At 39.1% G+C, this 21,341-nt stretch overlaps 2 long non-coding RNA genes across 6 annotated transcripts in view; one reads left to right on the top strand and one right to left on the bottom strand.

The window, feature by feature from the left end:
• Positions 1-21,341, top strand: part of LOC100847374 (uncharacterized) — a 115,531-nt gene that overhangs the window by 9,881 nt on the left and 84,309 nt on the right. The gene's annotated exons all lie outside the window — the stretch shown is intronic.
• Positions 10,686-21,341, bottom strand: part of LOC112442697 (uncharacterized) — a 39,564-nt gene continuing 28,908 nt past the window's right edge. Inside the window, exon 3 of the long non-coding RNA XR_003030963.2 lies at positions 10,686-10,830. This is a non-coding gene — a long non-coding RNA (uncharacterized lncRNA). The remainder of the gene's footprint in view (positions 10,831-21,341) is intronic.

The raw sequence follows: 21,341 nt of genomic DNA, 5'->3' as shown, positions 1-21,341 counted from the left end.
TATGCTCACTCACCTAGAGCCAGACATCCTGGAATGCAAAGTCAGATAGGCCTTAGGAAGCATCACTACAAAGCTAGTGGAAGTGATGGAATTCCAGTTGAGCTATTTCAAGTCCTAAAAGATGATGCTGTGAAAGTGCTGGACTCAATATGCCAGCAAATTTGAAAAACACAGCAGTGGCCACAGGACTGGAAAAGGTCAGTTTTCATTCCAATTCCAAAGAAAGGCAATGCCAAAGAATATTTAAACTACGACACAATTGCACTCATCTCACACACTAGCAAAGTAACGATCAAAATCCTCCAAGCTATGCTTCAACAGTATGTGAACTGAGAACTTCAACATATTCAAGCTGGCTTTAGAAAAGGCAGAGGAACCAGAGATCAAAATGCCAACATCCGTTGAATCATAGAAAAAGCAAGAGAATCCCAGAAAAACATCTACTTCTGCTTTATTGTCTACGCCAAAGCCTTTGACTATGTGATACACAACAAACTGAAAAATTCTTCAAGAGATGGAAATAACGCCTTACCTGCTTCCTGAGAACTCTGTATGCAGGTCAAGAAGCAACAGGTAGAACCGGACATGGAACAATGGACTAGTTTTGAGTTGGGAAATGAGTACGTCAAGGCTGTATATTGTCACCCTGCTTATTTAACTTACACACAGAATATAACATGTGAAATGCCAGGCTGGATGAAACACAAGCTGGAATCAAGATTTCCAGAAGAAATATCAATAACCTCAGATATGCAGATGACACTGCTCTTATGGCAGAAAGCGAAGAGGAACTAAAGAGCCTCTTGATGAAAGTGAAAGAGGAGAGTGAAAAAACTGGCTTAAAACCCAACATTCAGAAACCTAAGATCATGGCATCTGGTCCCATCACTTCATGGCAAGTAGATGGGGAAACAATGGAAATAGTGAGAGACTATTTTCTTTGTCTCCAAAATCACTGCAGATGGTGACTGCAGCCATGAAATTAATAGATGCTTGCACCTTGGAAGAAAAGCTGTGACCAACTTAGACAACATATTAAAAAGCAGAGACATTGCTTTGCTTACAAGGGCCCATCTAGTCAAAGCTGTGGTTTTTCCAGTAGTCATGTATGGATTTGTGGGCTGACCCATAAAGAAAGCTGAACACCAAAGATGATGCTTTTGACCTCTGGTGTTGGAGAAGACTCTTGAGAGTCCCTTGGACTGTAAGGAGATCAAACCAGTCAATCATAAAGGAAATCCATCCTGAATATTCATTGGAAGGACTGATGTTGAAGCTGAAGCTCCAATGTTTTGGCCACCTGATGCAAAAAACTGACTCATTGGAAAAGACCCTGAAGCTGGGCAAGATCGAGGGCAGGAGGAGAAGGGGACGATATAGTATGAGATGGTTGGATGGCATCACCGACTCAATGGACATGAATTTGAGCAGACTCCAGGATTTGTTGATGGATTTGGAAGCCTGGCGTGCTGCAGTCCATGGGATCACAAAGAGTTGGACATGACTGAGTGACTGAACTGTATTAACTCAAGATGACTTAAAAACTGCTTCTGACTGTGTTTCTAAAAAGTAGTTCTAGAAAGATTTGTTGAATAGGCACATCCCTGAGATAAAAACATTATATACTCATGGGGACTTTGCTGATTATCCAGTGGTTAGGACTCAGCACTTCCATTGTAGGGGGCATGGGTTCATTCCCTGATCAGGGAATTAAGATCCTGCATGCCACATTGCATGGCCAAAATCCAAAACAACAACAAAAACAAACAAAGCAAAACAACACAAAACAAAAATTACACTCATTCTATGTTTAATTTCAATTGAACAAATATTTTATTTAGTAATGTTATCTATACAGTGTTGAAATGGGGTGAGATTCTGTAGAATATCACCCTAGTTCCCACCACCACCTGCAAATGATGAATAGTTTATTTAAAATAGAACTCTCCATTTGAAAGCAAATCACAGTTAGACTCCCCCTAGACACATACCATATTACATATAAAAAAAAAGTCCATATGAACTATAAATCCTCAATGTAGGATTAAATCTTTACTCCTCTTTGGTCTGCTAAACCCACCATGTTCTGGTTCCTGCCTCCCTCTCAAATTTTTCTCCTCTCCTTGAGCCATTAGCCACATCAGCCTTTCAGCTCTTCACACATCCCAAGGCCATTCCCACCTGCATCTTCTCCCCTAATCAGTAGTTATTCCTGAATCAGTTTTATCTTATCTCCTCTTAGAAGCTTTTCTTGGTCACTCAATCTGAAATAGCCCGCCTCACCCTACCACATCACCATGTTTTAATTCTATGGTGAAATGCCTCATGTTTTATATCAGTTCATTGCATTATTGTCCATTTTACCAACTAGGAAAACATCCCCAGTGGAATTTGAAGAGGACCTGGCATATAATAAGTGGTCAACAAATAGTTGATTGGATGAGTTGGATAATAAAGATAGAAATATATCAGAAAATCAGAAGAAATTTTAGGAAAATAATCTGAAAGTGGAAGAGATGTTTTCTTAAGTAAAAGTAGAAATCCATCACCATTCATGGAAAGATTTGGTTACATAAATTTCCAGTGGCTAAAGATTTTTTTAGAAATTATGGGATTATAAAAATATTTATATCATGTATGACAAAGTCAAAATGGTAAGAACAAGGCAAATAATCCAACAGAAACATTGGCAAAGAGTTTTAACACAAACTCCCTGCAGAAGAAATTTAAATGGACAATTAACATAGACAAAGAGGCTTTTCATTGCTGACAGTACGGGAACCACAAATCAAACAATGACAGATACCATTTTTCACCCATGATTCACAACATTTAAAAAGAGAAAAAAAAAAAAAAAATCCAGTGCTGAGAATATATAGAAAATGGACATGTATTGAACAATGTATGTCAGTTGCTCTAACATTGTGTCAGTTCTTAAAAGTGAATTGCCATAGCCTCCTGCAAAGTGAACCACCAGTATCTGTTAAAACTTTAACTTCCAGTATGACACAGGGAGCTCAACCCAGTGCTCTGTGACAACCTAGAGGAGTGGGATGGAATAAGAGGTGGGAGGGATGTTCAAACGGGAGGGGATATAAATATCCTTATGGCTGATTCATATTTTTGTATGGCAGAAACCAATACAACATTGTAAAGCAATTATCCTCCAATTCAAAATAAGCTGAAAAAAAAACAACTTAAACTTTGCTTAAGGTAGTCTTAGGAATCCCATTTGGTGAATCCTAAAAAAAAGCTCTGATGATGGAAGAGAAGGTTATGATCATGAAGTATTATTTAAAATTTTGAAAAGTTAGAAATACAGCCTTCATTTCAAGTACCTTTGTGACCAGGTTAAAGCTGAAACTTCTTTTAACTTAAAAGAAGAGGCATCTGGAACTTGAGGGACCCTGACAGTCTCGGCCATATGTCTGTACTAACCTGCAGGGATATGGAGCAGAGGTTGATATTTTTGTTTTCTCCTTGATAGCAGTACCCGGATCTTATTCTGGTGCTTGTGTTCCCAGTCAAGGACATTTCTCCACCTCCTGTGTAGCTAGGTGTGGCTGTGTGGCAAAGTTATGGCTCATGAGATCTGAGTGAAAGTATTTGAGCAGGACTTCCGGAAAATGCCTTTAAAGAAGGCTGATTCAGGAGAAGCACCATTCTGTGTTTTGCCCTCCAGTTTTCTACTGCCTGTAACACAGATCGACATTGAGTGACTAGAATTCTTAGCCAGTAGGGATGATAAACTGAGTTTGAGACTAGAAGCCAGGTCCCAAGGAAGGTGGAAAGGAAAAATAGGAGGAGCTCAGGTCACTTACGACTCTGAAGTGCCATCTAGGCTGTGGCCCACACACTTCCAGACTTATTTTACATGTGAAAAAGAGAAACCGGTAGGATTTAAGCCACTATCATTTGGCATTTTCAGTTATAGGCAACTGCATGTAATTCTAATCGATAATATCATGACATAATGTTAAATGCAAAAAGCAAGTTGGTAAGTAATACCAGGAGGATATAAATTCAAATGCTTACAGGTGATAGGCCAGAATGTAAAAAGGTGGATTAGTAGAGGCGTGAATAATAGGAACTGGAAAGGACCATGTTAAATTAGAAAGCCTGTGCAGCGTTGATAACATCATCAGCACAGAGGAATGGGTGTCCAGATTGTTCATGTTAAATTTCCTTAATCTTTTGCCAACAAAATATTTTCCCTGACTGTGAGCCGCTAGTTTGTGACCATTGATTTGTAGTGGGATCCAATATTTGGAAAACTATGAGTGGAAAAGGGAGGATTAAGGGAGGGAGAAAGGAAGGAAGGATGAGCCCTGTGTATGTCTGTGTTCATATGTGGTATAAACAGGAACTGTATAGAAAGTTGCACATGAAGCAATGGAGACCTAACAGATGAGATTGAAGGATGATTAAATTTTTCATTGTAACTTTTGGTATAACTCTTTATTTTCTGTCTAATTACAATGAATATACATTAATTTTCGTAATTTAAGAAAAATCTAATAAGGCAGGAGCAAAATTGCTGAGTTACCCAACTTGGAAATCCAATGCAAATATCAAAACATAGTCATAGAAAACTTTTAGGATGATTCAGCCTGAGCAAGTTCAATGTGTCTTAGGAGCAGATCACTACGTATTAACACCTAAAACTAAAAATACAAATTTGAGAGAGAAAACACAGACACATCGTAGGTTGCTGTGATTTTTGTTAGGTGTGGATGAATAGGAAGTCATGTAAACACATGCGCATGAGAAAAAAAAATGTTTCAGGAAATGGAACCTTGATTATTTCTTAAGTGAAAGATAAAAAGAAGTGCATTCTGAGTTCTTTGAAGTTGCTATGTAACCCACTGTGTCATTACATTTAGTTTAATGTATTATGTTGGTTTTTATTAAAACTGCTTCTGGTTTTAGAGCAGCCCAGGTTTTTAAATAGTCATTGCTTTTTTTCTACGTTTATCTCAGGCATTGCCATCTCTTCGAAACACATATTTGAAATATGTTTAGGCTTCTCTCAATCCAAAACTGGGCATTTGATTCCAGTTTGATGAGAAGAAACTGAATTATGAATGCATTTTTTCCCTGACACATCTATTTTCATCCTTTGGTAAATTTGACAACCTGTGACAGTTCTCACATTTCTGGAACTCATCTCCCAATTACAGAAGAAGCTAATAATGGTACTGTGATAAATAATGAATTATTTGACTGTTTGGGGTTTATCCAAAATGAAATTTATCGGACTTTCTTCTTCTTCTTTCTCTACTCTCTCCTCCTCCAGCCCCTGACACTTACTGTATGCCATGGCAGCATTTATGGTTGGAGAATTATGATCCTCAATAGCAATCAGTTGCTCTAACATTGTGTCAGTGTTTTTTCCATAGAATAATAATTTTGCAGAAGGGACTTTGTATAATTCCCCAGTTTAGCAAATGAGGAAGCTGAAGTACAGAGGATTAAATGATTTATTTAAGACCTGACAACAAACTGGTAGATTACTTCTACTTAAGTATATCTCTAGGGATTCATAGAAGAGAAGAGCTTTATTGAAAATCCACACAATTCTTGTATAATAAGTTCAGTGATGCTATAAAATCAGATATAGTGTCTTATGATCAAGACACATATGATAGTAAATGAGAGAACTCAAACTCAAGCCAGTTTAAGAATAAAAAGGATTTTTTTTTTCTTTAGAGTGAGTAGAGCTCAACTAAGTAAAAATCTCAAACAGTAAACGATTTAGTCACAGCTGGATGCAAAGGTTCAAAAGTATCATCAGAAATTGCCTGTCTTTCTCTTTTGGCTTTGCTTGTTATCATGTTGGCTTCATTCTTAGGCAGCTTACTCACACAGTGGCAAAAATGGCTTATGTTCTTACAGTGTATCAGTCCCAGTGCAGGGAGTACATCGTTTCCAATAGTCTTGGCAAAGGAACTAGGACTAACTCACCTTGGCTGCCTTGGACCAGGCATCTTCCCTAAGCTCTTCACTGTGACTCCAACTGGCCAAGCCTGGGTCACATGTTCCCCGTCCCCAACCAGTCTCACCAAAAAGAACCATGTGTACAGAAAGTGGAGGAGGAGTAGTCACAAAGGGAAAAATACACATTTATTACCCAGAGAATGAATGTAAGGCAAGAAAAAACAAATGAAGTCCATTAAAAATTGCATTTACATTGAATTATAAACTGATACCGAGTGTCAGTGTCTTGCTTAGTAGTTGGGGGTTCATGCTATGTTCATTGAAACAAAAATACTACCAACTAAAAGCCAAAAAAATAGAAATACACTGAAAAATATTTTTGACTTTGCAAAAAAAAGAAGAGATGAATTGCATGTTTGTGTTTATATTGGTTTACTCTCAGTCATGTCCAACTCTTTGTGATCCCATGGACTGTAGCCCACCAGGCTCCTCTGTCCATGGGATTCTCCAAGCAAGAATACTGGAGTGGGTTGCCCTTTTTCTTCTCCAGTATTTATATTACCAGCCCATATATGAACACAAAGGCAAATGAAAAATAAAAAACATTGGACATCTGCCAAACAATACATTAATCTAAATGTTTAATGATTCCCTCAATCCTGCACATGGAGAACAATCATATTTTTTGTAGTAGCATTTGTTTCTTTCCATTTTATCTCAAATGCTGATGAGCTTCTGCTAGCTTTGCTTAATAGTATTCTGTTGAAAGATATATAATTATTCAGTTCATAAAGAGTAATGATCTATACACAGCCAATTTCTACCATAGTGTAACCAGAATTCTACTCATTCATTAGTCTATTTGTTCATTTGTTATGTCCCTGTTATGAATCAGGAACAAGGCTGGACTCTTAAGATTAAAGAGATGAGTAATTTGCAGTCCCACCCCTGGAGGAGTCAAAGTACAGTAAAAGAAACAGACAAGTGAAAATTAAAGTACGCTATGAGAAGAGATTTGCATAGGGCTTTTAAAAACAAAGGCAGACCCTTAGCTCACTCAGCTGAGAGATCAAGGAAAGCTTTAAAGTGGGCTTAGGGAATGCTTTCCAGGATGAAAAAGGAGTGCAAGGTAATTCTGGAAAGAATAGATATGCAGTGACACAGAGGCTTTAGAAGAACCCTGGGAGTTTCAGAAATGGGTTACAACCATGACCATGATATGGGGTGTGTACGGGGGAAGAGTCCATGTGAATCACTGTGTGCTAAGTTTAGACTTCATCTTGCAGTTCCAAAACCCTGGTCCCTTGACTGGAACCAGGCTGACAGTAAATAGCTTCTGAAGAGCTTGTTAAAAATACAGATTGCCAAGGCCCCACTTTGGAAATTTTAGTTCAAGAGGAATCTGTTGGAAAAAGAAGTTCCCTAACATGATAATGGGTTACATCCAAGTCTGAGAGCCACTGTGTATGGACAGTGGGGGTCTATCAGAGGGTACCAGGAAAGAGAATAACATGTTTTGGAAAGAGAGCACTTTGTCAGCGCAAAGTTGCAAAAGAGCAGATCAAAACAGGAGATGGAGAGACCCAATAGACTATTGTGATAGAACAAGTTAAGATATGGCACGTACCTGCACTGTAGCAGAAGCAGATGTTCAGAGATGTTTCTGAGAAATGTAGTCATCAGCACCAGATGACCTGTTTGATGTGGGAAGCAAAGTGTGTCTGTCTGTGGGAGGCAGGGGGTGGAATTAAGTTTATAAAGGGTGCCCATGAAGCAAAGTGTGTCTGTCTGTGGGAGGCAGGGGGTGGAATTAAGTTTATAAAGGGTGCCCATGAGTTCTGGGAGTGAGAGGTGAGCAGGAGGCATGGCTTTGTGTATAGCGGTGTAATGTTAGCTCAGGATGGAAACCAGGCTGGAACTTGCCATGGGCAGGAGACCAAAGCTTGGGACTGGGCTGTCCAAGGTCCAGAGCTTCCAATTTGCAAATCTTGAGGTTGAAAACTTGTGGATGACTCCTTGCCTAGGAAGGAGGAGGCAAGGTACGTCTAGGTACCTAGGTACGTCTCTACCTCTCTTCTTTGTGCCACCTGTGAGCCCTGCCAATAGTCACCTCTCATAGCTTCTGTAGTAGCTTCTTAGACTTTCTCTCTAGCTTATTTATTTCCTGAAGCTAGGAATTATGTATATGTACATGTTCTCAGAGTCTAGCCTTGTGCCTGCACATATTTGATGCCTCTATTTCTGGGTGAATGAATTTTATTAATATCTATAATTATAGCTACAGCAGCCTCATTATATCTGTATAGATTTTTGGCCTCCCTTGTGTGTGTGTGTGTTTGTGTGTGTGTGTGTGTGTGTGATTATATAAACTAGTATTTCTGAAATTCACATGCTTCCTTTATTATTTTCCAAAATGTACATTTTAATGATAAAGGAGAGTATGCAAAATACACTGCTTTCTTCCAAACATTAATTATTATAAATGCCTGTATAATTAGTGGATCAGGCATCTCCTATATTTAGATTCCACCAAAAAAGAGCTTGGTTAACAAAAAAAAAAAATAGTTTAAAAACATTCAATCTAATTAATTAAAGACAAGGAACAATTTTCATTTAATTTTATCTAAATAAACATTGTGGATCCAAAGAGATTTTTCTTTTTTTTATGAGCCGGCCAGAGAACATAGCCTGAAGAGCCGGTCTGCGGGCTGCAAGGAGGCTCATTTGCCAGTTTTCAGAGAAACCCGTGACTCTTTCCACCGTTTCCCCAGGAGGCCTTGCCTGCAACCCCAGAAATAACCTCTTTGTTGTTCAGTCACTAAGTCGTGTCTGATTCTTTGCGACCCCATGGACTACAGCCTGCCAGGCTCTTCTGTCCATGGGATTCTCTAGGCAAGAATACTGGAGTGGATTGCAGAGAGATTATTTTTAAGGAGAATAGTATGATCATGTTAAAGTATCTTTTTCTCATATGATACTATATAGAATAAATAAGAAAAGCATTACTCAAGCTCATGAAAAAGAAATAATACAAGGACAGAAAATGTAAGACGAATTTGATGGTTACATTACTCTATATGTAAACTTTCATTCTATCCTTTGACTGGATGATTCCTTTTTTGTTTATTCCCCATTATCTTCGCCTTCCTTGCTGCAGATAAGTGCCTTGTGAGTACCTAACAGGAACATCCTACTTGTAGAGTTTGCAATCAACAGAAAACTCAAATAGTTACAACTTTTCTTTATAATCTACTCTCATGAGAAAGCAAAGACAAGTAACTAAACTAATACAGTGATTTCAAAGTGCAATTTCCAAGCAAATACAGGAATGTCTACTTTTCAAACCGATTATTTGGGATGGATCCCTACTGTAATACAGGTAATGAATGGTATCTCTCTGTCAGCCTATTTGACCCCTTCTTACTACCCTGTGTGTGTTGATGTTCTATCTGCATGATATGGCCTAATTATCCTGAAAATCTATGGCTTCTTGTTTCCTCTGATCTCCAGGAGACTATTTTATATGTCTCTACTTATAATTTATGACAAATGTGTGCTGATTCTCTTTATTGACTCAACTCCTATTTATGACTCTGCATTCATTTTTTTTTTTTTTCAGTTTGGTTGTAGTATGTGGGATCTAGTTCCCTGACCAGATATCAAACCCAGGCCCCCTGAATTTGGGAGCCTGGAGTCTTAGCCACTGGACCACAAGGGAAGTCCCATAACCCTGTAATCTGTATGCAGTATCTGTCATACCTCACTGGCTTTGCCCAATCTCTGGTTTTGTTTTCTCTGACCTGTTTTGACCATTTGCTACCCCAAAGCACAACATAACACACTGTACTAAGGGCTTAATGTGCTGGCCATTTGCTTGCATGTGTGCGCTAAGATGTTTCAGTCATGACCGACTCTTTGTGACACTATGGATTATAGCTCATTAGGCTCCTCTGTCAATGGGAGTCTCCAAGCAAGAATACTGGAGTGGGTTGCCATGCCATGCTCCAGCAGATCTTCCTGACTCAGGGATCAAACCCGAATCTCTTAGGTCTCCTGCATTGGCAGGTGGTTTTTTTTTTCCCCCCACTAGTGCCACCAGGAAAGCCTAGTCATTGGCCTACTTGCTGTCAAATTCATTCATTCTTTGTCATTCTCTTATTCTGTCTGTATGGAAGGAAGCTGATTCCTGCCAGCTTCATTTCTTAGACTCATTTGCCCATGCCAAAAAAGAATTAGGGTAATGAAAGATAAAAAGATAAAATAGGAACACAGGCAGAAGAAGAGAAGCCAAGGTATTTGCCTCTTTCTCTGAGTCAGGAAACTTCTCCCACAGTGACTGCTCTCCTCTGTGAGTCCCGTTCTAGGACCATCTGGGGTAAATGACTCCAGGGATCTGTTAACTCAGTCCCTCTGTTGGTCTTTCCAAACCCTAGAGGTGATGGGTAGAGGCTTTCTGCTATTGCTTCTCACTGGGCTTCCCCTCTTTCCCCAGTTAGGCTTTCTGGCCCATCTAGCACCTTCATAACCAGTTCCTTATTAAATTCCCTCAACTGAACTATCTCACTTGATTTCTGACTGGTCCCCAGAGACAATACTTGACAGATTATTAGACAAAGAACCAAGTGATCATCATCATCACAGAACTCATGTAGGTATTTCAAGGTTCACATCCCAAAATATCCAGCAGAGGTATAGAATAGCTAATGAACATGCTGTTGGAAATATATAATGCAATGGAAACCTAGTCATTTAATTTTTTTAAAGGGACTTTCATTTATTTCTTATATTTATTCATTAGTAATCTCCCATCAATAGGGAAACCATGGGGAATAGAGCAGAATGAACAAAGAACCATGCCGACGTTGAGTCCAAAATAATCCCAAGCATATTTGCCTGCACAAAAGAAAGAAAGATGTAATCAGCACCCAGTGTAGGAAACAAAATACATTTAGCATTGTTAATGTTAAATAACAATGGGGACCTCTGCTCTCCCCCCAAGAAACTCTCTTTCTGCATTAATTTTTACATGACACAAAAGCAGCCACACTAATGGCTAGGAAGTCCAGAACAATTGTCAGTGGCCCAGATGGCCTAGAAGTGATCCATCCTTTGAGGTAGGTTTCAAAATCAGACTTTTGTACTCTGGGAAAAGTTGATGCTATGGTTTCATAACCTTGGGTAGGATTCAGTTCATTGTTTATCTTTTAAGTAAATTATTTTCTGGTTTTGTTGAAATGTAGCAAAATGGAAGCTATAAGGGGATAAGTTTTATTCTTCAACCAGTGATGGGCTATATGTTAGATTCCAGTGTAACAAAGGACCCACAAACTAGGGGGCTCAAACAACAGAAATGTGTTGTCTCACAGTTCTGGCAACTAAAGAATCAGATTAAGGTATTGGCAGGGCTGCTTCCTTCTGAGGACTGTAAGAGAAGGCTCTATTCCAGGCCTCTATCCTAGCTTCTGGTGACTTGCTGACAGTCTTTGGTATTTCTTGGTGGGCAGAAATATCGTCCTGATGTTTGCCTTTGTTTTTACAGTCAAATCTCTACCATTTGGTGGGCATTTAATGTCACACATAATTGAAGAAGGGCTTCTCCGGTAGCTCAGATGGTAAAGAATCTGCCTACAAGGTGGGAGGCCTGGCTTCGATTCCAGGGTTGGAAAGATACCCTGGAGAAGGAAATGGCAACCCACTCCAGTATTCTTTCCTGGAGAATTCCATGGATAGAGGAACCTGGCAGGCTACAGTCCATGGCGTCACAAAGAGTTGGACATGACTGAGCAACTAACACACACATATGTAAAGAAAGTTAAACATTTGTTTTACAAGAACTTTTATGGCCTGAAATGTATACCTGGTACTCAATGGAAACAAGAGATCTGGGTTCAGATTCAGAGTCTCTCTTGCAAGCTGTGTGTGCCACTGGACAGTCAGTGTTTGTGAGCCTTAGGTTCCCCATCATTAAAATGGGTATGTTAACATTAGGTTGAATATATAAAATTGACAATTAATTAATCAACATTAAACACTGAATAATATGTCTTTAAACAGAAACACACATGAAGCAAGATTATGAGTTCAGTTGACAAAAATATTGTGACCAGAGGTCAACATGAACCTAACCCTGCATTTCCCCTAGGATCAGTGGTTCATTATTCATTAATTTCATGTTCACAGCAACTTTATAGAATATAACTACCATGCATAATGAGAATTGACTATATTTTATAGTACAACACATGAAGTCCAGTTTTCCTATCTTTTTAGTTCTCAGTGTAAGTTTGATATAAGTGTTTCTTAAATATGATAGCTGTGCTATATTCATAGTCCACACTCTTGAGTTTAAAAAAATATTGTGATGCCTGTAAAAATGGCTCCTAATAATAATTTTAGAAGGGATAGATTTAAAGCCATTGTTCATTTGAGTGGTTCAAATATCTTTCTAATTTCATAGGCTATGTATCACTTATAAAACAGCAGTAGCTACCAAGTTTGCATTTCCTTTGTTGTTGTTTGGTCGCTACGTTATGTCTGACTCTTTGCAACCCCATGGACTATAGCCCACCAGGTTCCTCTGTCCATGGGATTTCTCAGGCATGAATACTGGAGAGAGTTGCCATTGCCTTGTCCAGGGGATATTCCCAATCCAAGAATTGAACCCACCTCTCTTGCATTGCAGGAGGATTCTTGAACACTGATCCACCTGGAAAACCCACAGTTCCTTTAGGAGTGTCTATATTTCTTATTAATGTTAAAAAAGAAATTTAGAGTAATCTTCAGTAGGGACTGTGAGTACATATCTTTGTATTAACAACATAGAATGTAATCCTGTTTTGCATTAATAGAAAATGCTTTATGTTAATTATAAGAAAAACAAGTATTGCTTAGCAAGTTTTACATATTATCCCAAATATTGCTACAATTTATGTTATATTATGGTCCAGCTGGCCCATTTCTCTCCACTCCCGGCTGGCAAGGAATGGGGAACTCTGGGATCTTACTGCTTTTTTTTTTTTTTAATTGAAGGATAATTGCTTTATAGAATTTTGTTGTTTTCTGTCAAACCTCAAGATAAATCAGCCATAGGTCATTAGCTTGTGGGGCTTACATCTTCTCTGCTCTTCAGCAGGATGTATACCTCACAGACCACTTTCTCTGAAACCCTTAAGTCTACTCACCACTGACTTGCTCACTGGCTCTCCTGGAGCCAGACCCTTCCTAGTCCCAGGAAACAGAAAAATCTGATTCTTACATACTGTACCCAGTCCTTTCAAGACATGGGCTTTGATATTTCAAAAGCTTAATCTTTCACATTTCTGACAGAATGTAGTCCACCAGAGAAGGGAATGGCAAACCACTTCAGTATTCTTGCCTTGGGAACCCCATGAACAGTATGAAAAGGCAGAAAGATAGGATGCTGAAAGATGAACTCCCTAGGTCGGTGTCCAATATGCTACTGGAGATCAGTGGAGAAATACCTCCAGAATGAAGAGATGGAGCCAAAGCAAAAACACCCAGTTTTGGATGTGACTGGTGATGGAAGTAAAGTTCGATGCTGTAAAGAGCAATATTGCATAGGAACCTGGAATGTTAGGTTCGTGAATCAAGGCAAATCGGAAGTGGTCAAACAGGAGATGGCAAGAGTGAACATCAACATTCTAGGAATCAGTGAACTAAAATGGACTGGAATGCGTGAATTTAACTCAGATGACCATTATATCTACTACTGTGGGCAAGAATCCCTTAGAAGAAATGGAATACCCATCATAGTCAACAAAAGAGTCCAAAATGCAGTACTTGGATGCAATCTCAAAAATGACAGAATGATCTCTGTCCATTTCCAAGGCAAATCATTCAGTCTCCCAGTAATTCAAGTCTATATCCCAACCAGTAAGTCTGAAGAAGGTGAAGTTGAACAGTTCTATGAAGAGACCTACAAGACCATCTAGAACTAACACCCAAAAAAGATGTCCTTTTCATTAAAGGGGACTGGAATGCAAAAGTACGAATCAAGAAACACCTGGAGTAGCAAGCTAATTTGGCCTTGGAGTACAGAATGAAGCAGGACAAAGGCTAACAGAGTTTTGCAAAGAGAATATGCTGGTCATAGCAAACACCCTCTTCCAACAGGGCAAGAGACAACTCTACACATGGACATCACCAGATGGTCAATACTAAAATCAGATTGATTATATTCTTTGCAGCCAAAGATAGAGAAGTTCTATACAGTCAGCAAAAACAAGACCAGGAGCTGACTGTGACTCAGATCATGAACTCTTTATTGCCAAATTCAGACATAAATTGAAAACAGTAGGGAAACCAACTAGACCATTCAGGTATGACCTAAATCCCTTAAGACTATACAGTGGAAGTGAGAAATAAGATTCAAGGGATTAGATCCGATAGACAGAGTGCCTGATGAACTATGGATGGAGGTTCTTGACATTGTGCAAGAGACAGGGATCAAGACCGTCCCTAAGAAAAAAAAATGCAAAAAAGCAAAATGGCTGTCTGAGGAGGCCTTACAAATAGCTGTGAAAAGAGAAGCCAAAAGCAAAGGAAAAAAGGCAAGATATACACATTTGAATGCAGAGTTCCAAAGAATAGCAAGGAGAGATAAGAAAGCCTTCCTCAGCGATCAATGCAAAGAAATAGAGGAAAACTATAGAATGGGAAAGACTAGAGATCTCTTCAAGAAAGTAAGAGATACCAAGAGAACATTTCATGCAAAGATGAGCACAATAAAGGACAGAAATGATATGGACCTAACAGAAGCAGAAGATATTAAGAAGAGGTGGCAAGAATACACAGAAGAACTATGGGAAAAAGATCTTCAGGACCTAGATAATCATGATCATATGATCACTCATCTAGAGCCAGACATTCTGGAATGCGAAGTCAATGGGCCTTAGGAAGTATCACTACAAACAAAGCTAGTGAAAGTGATGGAATTCCAGTTGAGCTATTTCAAATCCTAAAAGATAATGCTGTGAAAGTGCTGTACACAATATGCCAACAAATCTGGAAAACCCAGCAGTAGCCACAGAACAGGAAAAGGTCAGTTTTCATTCCAATCCCAGAGAAAGGCAATGCCAAAGAATGTTTAAACTATCACACAATTGCACTCATCTCACACGCTAGTAAAGTAATGCTCAAAATTCTCCAAGCCAGGCTTCAGCAATACATGAACTGTGAACTTCCAGATGTTCAAGCTGGTTTTAGAAAAGGCAGAGGAACCAGAGATCAAATTGCCAACATCCATTGGATCATCAAAAAAGCAAGAGAGTTCCAGAAAAACATCCACTTTATTGTCTACACCAAAGCCTTTGACTGTGTGGATCACAACAAACTATGGAAAGTTCTACAAAAGATGGGAATACCAGACCAGCTGACCTGCCTCCTGAGAAATCTGTATGCAGGTCAAGAAGCAACAGTTAGAACTGGACATGGAACAACAGACTGGTTCCAAATAGGGAAAGGAATACGTCAAGGTTGTATATTGTCACCCTGCTTATTTAACTTATATGCAGAGTACATCATGTGAAATGGCGGGCTGGATGAAGCACAAGCTGGAATCAAGATTGCCAGGAGAAATATCGATAACCTCAGATATGCAGATAATAACCACCCTTATGGCAGAAAGTGAAGTAGAACTAAGGAGCCTCTTGATGAAAGTGAAAGAGGAGAGTGAAAAAGTTGGCTTAAAGCTCAACGTTCAGAAAACTAAGATCATGGCATCTGGTCCCATTGCTTCATGGCAAGTAAATGGGGAAACAGTGGAAACAGTGACAGACTTTAGTTTTGGGGCTCCAAAATCACTGCAGATGGTGACTGCAGCTGTGAAATTAAAAGACACTTACTCCTTGAAAGGAAAGTTAAGACCAACCTAGACAGTATATTAAAAAGTAGAGACATTACTTTGCCAAGAAAGGCCCATTTAGTCAAGGCTATGGTTTTTCCAGTAGTCATGTATGGATGTGAGTGTTGGACTATAAAGAAAGCTGAGCACCAAAGAATTGATGCTTTTGAACTGTGATGTTGGAGAAGACTCTTGAGAGTCCCTTGGACTGCAAGGAGATCCAACCAGTTTATCCTAAAGGAGATCAGTCCTGAATATTCATTGGAAGGACTGATGCTGAAGCTGAAACCCCAATACTTTGGCCATCTGATGCAAAAAACTGACTCATTTGAAAAGATCCTGATGCTGGGAAAGACAAACGGCGGGAGAAGGGGACAACATAGTATGAGAGATGGCATCACTGACTCAATGGACATAAGTTTGAATAGACTCCAGGAACTGTTGATGTACAAGGAGGCCTGGCGTGCTGCAATCCATGGGGTTGCAAAGAGTTGGTCCCGACTGAGCGACTGAATTGAACTGAACTGAATCTTTCACCTTCAATAGACTGTTCTCTTCAACTCTTTCTTATTTATGATTTTGAAGTCTGTTTTGAAATGCAAAAACATCAGGAATCAACTTTGTGTTTCCTTTTAGTCTTTTCTTAAAGCCTAAAGGCAAAATAATTAGTAGCCTGAGGATGAGGGTTCTGGGAGGGGTAGAGCTAACAGGGAAGAATATGTGGGAATGAGGGGAATATCAGTTAATGTTCAAAATACTGTCCTGTCACTTATGTCTGTTGTTTTTTCTCACCACAGTTTCTCATATAGTTCTCAAACTTGAGGCTATCTATCAACTATCTAGCACCATGCGGCTTGCAGGATCTTAGTTCCCAGACCAAGGATCAAACCCATGAACCCTGTAGTAGAAGCTTGGAGTCCTAATAGGGAAGTCCCTAGACCCCATTCTCTTTGAAGAAGGCTACGTTGGACCAGTGGAAACAGTTGACCTTTTATCTTACTTTATACTTGTGGACACATCCAGATTGAAATAACTTGAAATCCTAGGAAATAGAAGGAAATGTTTTAGGTAAATAGGACAGAAATTTATTTTCAGCCAGGAATTGAATAGCAACGTGGCACTGGCTAAACAGCAAAGCTTCTTGCTGTTTAGCAGCTTCTTGGCCCTTTGACTTTACCTGTGAGCAGTGCTTTTGGACATGGAAGGGGCGCTGGGCCCGTATTGAGACAAGACTAACATAGGACAGAAATTGTTCAAAAGGACATGACAGATCAGAGAGGAGAGTCAGGCAGACTGTTCTGCTGTGCTATATCTAAATTGCAAAGGAGGAGAGAGACTTGGGAAACAGTGTAATTAGAGGCATTTTAAGCTCCCTCGTAGGAGGAACAGCAAAATATTCTAAATTTGAAATTGTAGTGGGAACTTGAAGCTCCAAGGTGGTGGGGACAAGGATAGGGAACAAGGAGAAGGGAAGAAGGCGCAATGTGCTTTCAGACTCAGAGGGAAAGTATTTGATCAGACACTTCAGAGAATCAGAAGACACAGTTCTAGGAGAAAGGAACAGTAAAATCACATTTCTCCCAAGTACAATGAGAGATGGAAGGCTAGAGAGGAAAGAACCAGAGATTGAGGGAGTGGGAGTAAGAACAGGGCAGAAAGAACTCAGATGAAAGCAGATTGAATATGTACAAGGCATAAAATAAAAATTGATTTTTTTAAGTAAAAATATTTCACTGTACAAAGTCTCTAGGCATGCCATTAATGTTTAATTTAGATTATCACACTCACTATGTATTTTTTCTAAAAATACTTTTAAAAGTGCTAACTTTTTGGCCACAGTTCAGAATACAATTGTGAAGCCTCACATAGACTCAGAGAGTTTCTCCTCCTGAAGGCTAATTTTGTTCTCTACCTGATCCTGCCAAACTGAGGAAATAAGCATAAGTTGTTTCTTCAGCAAAGAGCAACTCTCAAAACTGCTGTCGTTCTAAGAGGAGAGGCAAAAATACCAATGTTTCATGTTTCTCCTAGAAAAGATTTCTTGTTCAAATAACCCGTCACAGTTATATAGCACTTTATGCCTTTAAAACACTTTCAGATACATTATTACTTCATTTGAATTTTAGTGAGTTGTATCATAACAGGCACTTTCTGTTTCATGTATTTTTACTTAATGCTTTTCTACCATCAAAATCAATAAAACATTAAATATGGTTAATTAGATTCTTATGCCCTAAAAACTCTCAGCCTTTTGCTATTTCCACTTAAGGTTTTGTTTTGTTTTTAGTTGTTTTTTTTTTTTTTTTCACTTTCCATCTAATTAGAGAGCATTTTATGCTACTGGTCTGTTGTCTTGACTGTCTAAATTTCTCATCTTGCACTTAACAAAGTAACACAGGGCCTCTAAGACCTAGAAAAAATCCATGTTGGGATGGACCTCTGGGTGTCTATGTTATAACTAACTGCCCAGGTCATTCACTAATAGTGTGAGAGTTCTGTGGCCTGTTGATGCTGTTGAAGCACTTTAGAGGTTATCAACTATCAACCAAATTTTTAAGCTAGACTAGACCAGGCTTTGAACCCTAGATTTACCACTTAATAGCTGTGTGGCATCCTCCATAAAGTGGTGATATTTACTTCATGTCATTTGTAAAGTTTCTAAGTACACTAGTGTTCCTGATATACAGTGGGCACTGAATGCATGTCCATCCCTTTCCTTACCTCAGAGAAGGAAGACCGTTGAAAAGTGGAGCCACAGTTTATGTGACAAGGACTGGGGTTGATTTTCTTGACAAAAGTACAGATGGGAAGGCTACCTGCACACCCCAGGGTAATTGTGTGCACTGCTAAACTCTGACCAGTCCACCAAGCCTGCTGACACCCCAGTGGATTCCATCATCACCATCAGGCAGATCATAAGGTGCCTACATACCATAATCTCAAAATGGCCCAAATATATACCATATTCCCAAAGAAGACCAGCCCCATAATTACACAAACAGAAGATTCAGATAGCACCAGCCAACCAACATCACTCAAGACATTTTGCTTTCCTAATATGGGATGAAAACAGTTGGAGTGTTTTTGCTTTATCCTTGAGGGGCTCCTAAGGCCTGTTCCTCTGTCTGAGTCGAGTTCCCTGGTTTTCCAATCATCAGTCAGTCTTAGGTCTCCAATAGTCTTTCTTTTTTTTACCCTTTAACACGATGTAAGAAAAACTAGTGTCTTAGCCTCTGGGGAAAAACTGTTTATCTTTATTCCCCTATAGAAGAAGGAAAATAACTTAGCTTGATAGATGTTGATTCTTTGCCTAAAGGAGAGAACCAAGTTGGGAGAAATGGACTGGAAGATCAGAAGATTTTGCTTCCACAAGACAAAAATCTCTCTGTGAGAGACAATGGCTCAGTTTCAATTTCAACAAACACGCATAGAGTATATACATTGTCCAAATACTGTATTGGATTTCAGAGATATTAAAGTGAGTAGAACATGTTCCTTGTCCTATCCTTCAAGCCTACTTGGAAGAACAAAAGAAACCTGTGATTCAACCTATCATGATGGTGACTGAGGCTAAAAAAGGCTTAAAGTGGAAAGTGCTCTGCGTCATACATAGAGTGGAAATCATCAGCTCTAATGGGAGGAAAGGGAGCTAAGAGAAGGCTTCACAGCAGGGGTAATACTGATGCTAATTACAATCTCTATGTTGGGTCTAACTGGCAGTTACTTTGTGAATGTGAGATATATTATGGAGTTTATTGACATTTCTGGTTTGTCCTAATTCTTTTATTTTTTCAATTCATAAAGTTCTGTTTTACAAATATATGTGTGTGTGTGCGCGCGCATATATACATACACATGTGCATGTCCATGTATATAAATGTATGTACGTGAATATATTACAAATACTGTGCTCTATTGTGAGTCTTTCTCCTGCTTCTTTCACATATGTTCAAGTGTTAAAATACGGTTGAATCTATGCTTTTTCTACCTAGTAGATATAAATGATGACTTCTAAATAAGCTGAAACTGGGATCAGTATGTATTTTATATATGTATACACATACCCTGTTTGACTTGAATCCCCTAAATACCTTCCTTTCTTCCTTTTGAAGACTGCCATCCTTATTTGGGGCTTCTCTGGTGGCTCAAATAGTAAAGAATCTGCCTTTATTGTAGGATACCAGATTTGATCCCTGGGTCAAGAAGATCCCCTGGAGAAGGGAATGGCTACCTACTCCAGTATTCTTGCCTGGAGACTTGCATAGACAGAGGAGCTTGGTGGGCTACAGTCCATGGACTTGCAAAATAGCCAGACATGACTGAACGACTAACACTTTTGCTTTTTCATTCTTATTTTCTGCTCTGTATTTCTTTCACCATGCTTGTCATAGAGTTAGCCATCAGCCTACATCCTGTAACCAGCAACATTGCCCCAGGATCCCTTACAAGAAATACCTGGAGAAGCCCATATTGTATGGTCTGAGTACACAGCCCCTGTTATTACTTTCAAAGCTCCATGCAATTCTGCAACTTCCAAGTAGGCTTGGACTTTGGAGAATGTTGTCATCTTTATTGTGAGGAAATGCTCTATGCCCTGCACTGCTCTCTTGATCGCCTTTAAGAGTATTTTCTGTTAGTAAAGTATGTAAAATAGAACTGTGAGTTTCAACTCGTCTCAGAGCGTCTGTCCTTGAGCTGTCTCTGAGTCACACTGATCCAAGGAGAAGGGATGGTCCTGCTCGTGTTTTAATGGAAGGAGAGTTTGCAGTAGTGGAAACTAGCAAAGATTCCCTAACTGAACTCCAAAACCTGCTTTCTGTGTGGTTCCTATAGGCACCTTCCCTTGCCACTGCTACTTCATCATCCTATATCCATTTTGAGGGAGTGGAGCATCCTTGGCTGAAGCTTACCTCACATCCCTCTATGATGTAGACCACAAACGCACTTTGCAAACTGTAATGCATTATACAAACACAGAGTCTTATTGTAATTGTTAGAAATAGCCACCCATTAAAAGATAAAGTCTGTCTGCATGGATCACACCCATTTATCAGTCCTTTATCACCATTTATGTGAACTACTTTGGGACTAAGTTGCCTTATTATTCCTTACAGTCATTAAAAGGCTACCCATGTGACTGCAGAAGAGCCTAAAAGAGACTTCAACTTTTCAGGAATGTTCTTGTATTTAAGAAAAAATATGATGAACACCCATTAATTCTGGGTATCTGTATTTTTCACTGTCATCTATGGTTTTTTCTGTATTTTTAAATGTTTTCAAATTTCAAAAATTAAAAATCCTCCCTGGGCCAAACTGCATACCTGCTAAAATGTGCATAATTAATATATAAGAATAAGAAGCTGATTCTGCTGAATCAACTGACTCTTAAAGGTAACTTCTAAATCATTCACATTTAACTTTTTCCTTTTTAAAAAAAGTTCATTTAAAAATTTTTCTTAGCATCCCCTCCCCTACTTATGCTGAGAATACCCATTGTGCTTGTTGGCATATATTTATAATTATAGGTAACTGGAAACAATAG

This window comes from Bos taurus, chromosome 2 (assembly GCF_002263795.3).
Source record: "Bos taurus isolate L1 Dominette 01449 registration number 42190680 breed Hereford chromosome 2, ARS-UCD2.0, whole genome shotgun sequence".
In the NCBI taxonomy this organism is placed as follows: domain Eukaryota; kingdom Metazoa; phylum Chordata; class Mammalia; order Artiodactyla; family Bovidae; genus Bos; species Bos taurus.
This window is presented reverse-complemented; position numbering and strand designations above follow the sequence as displayed.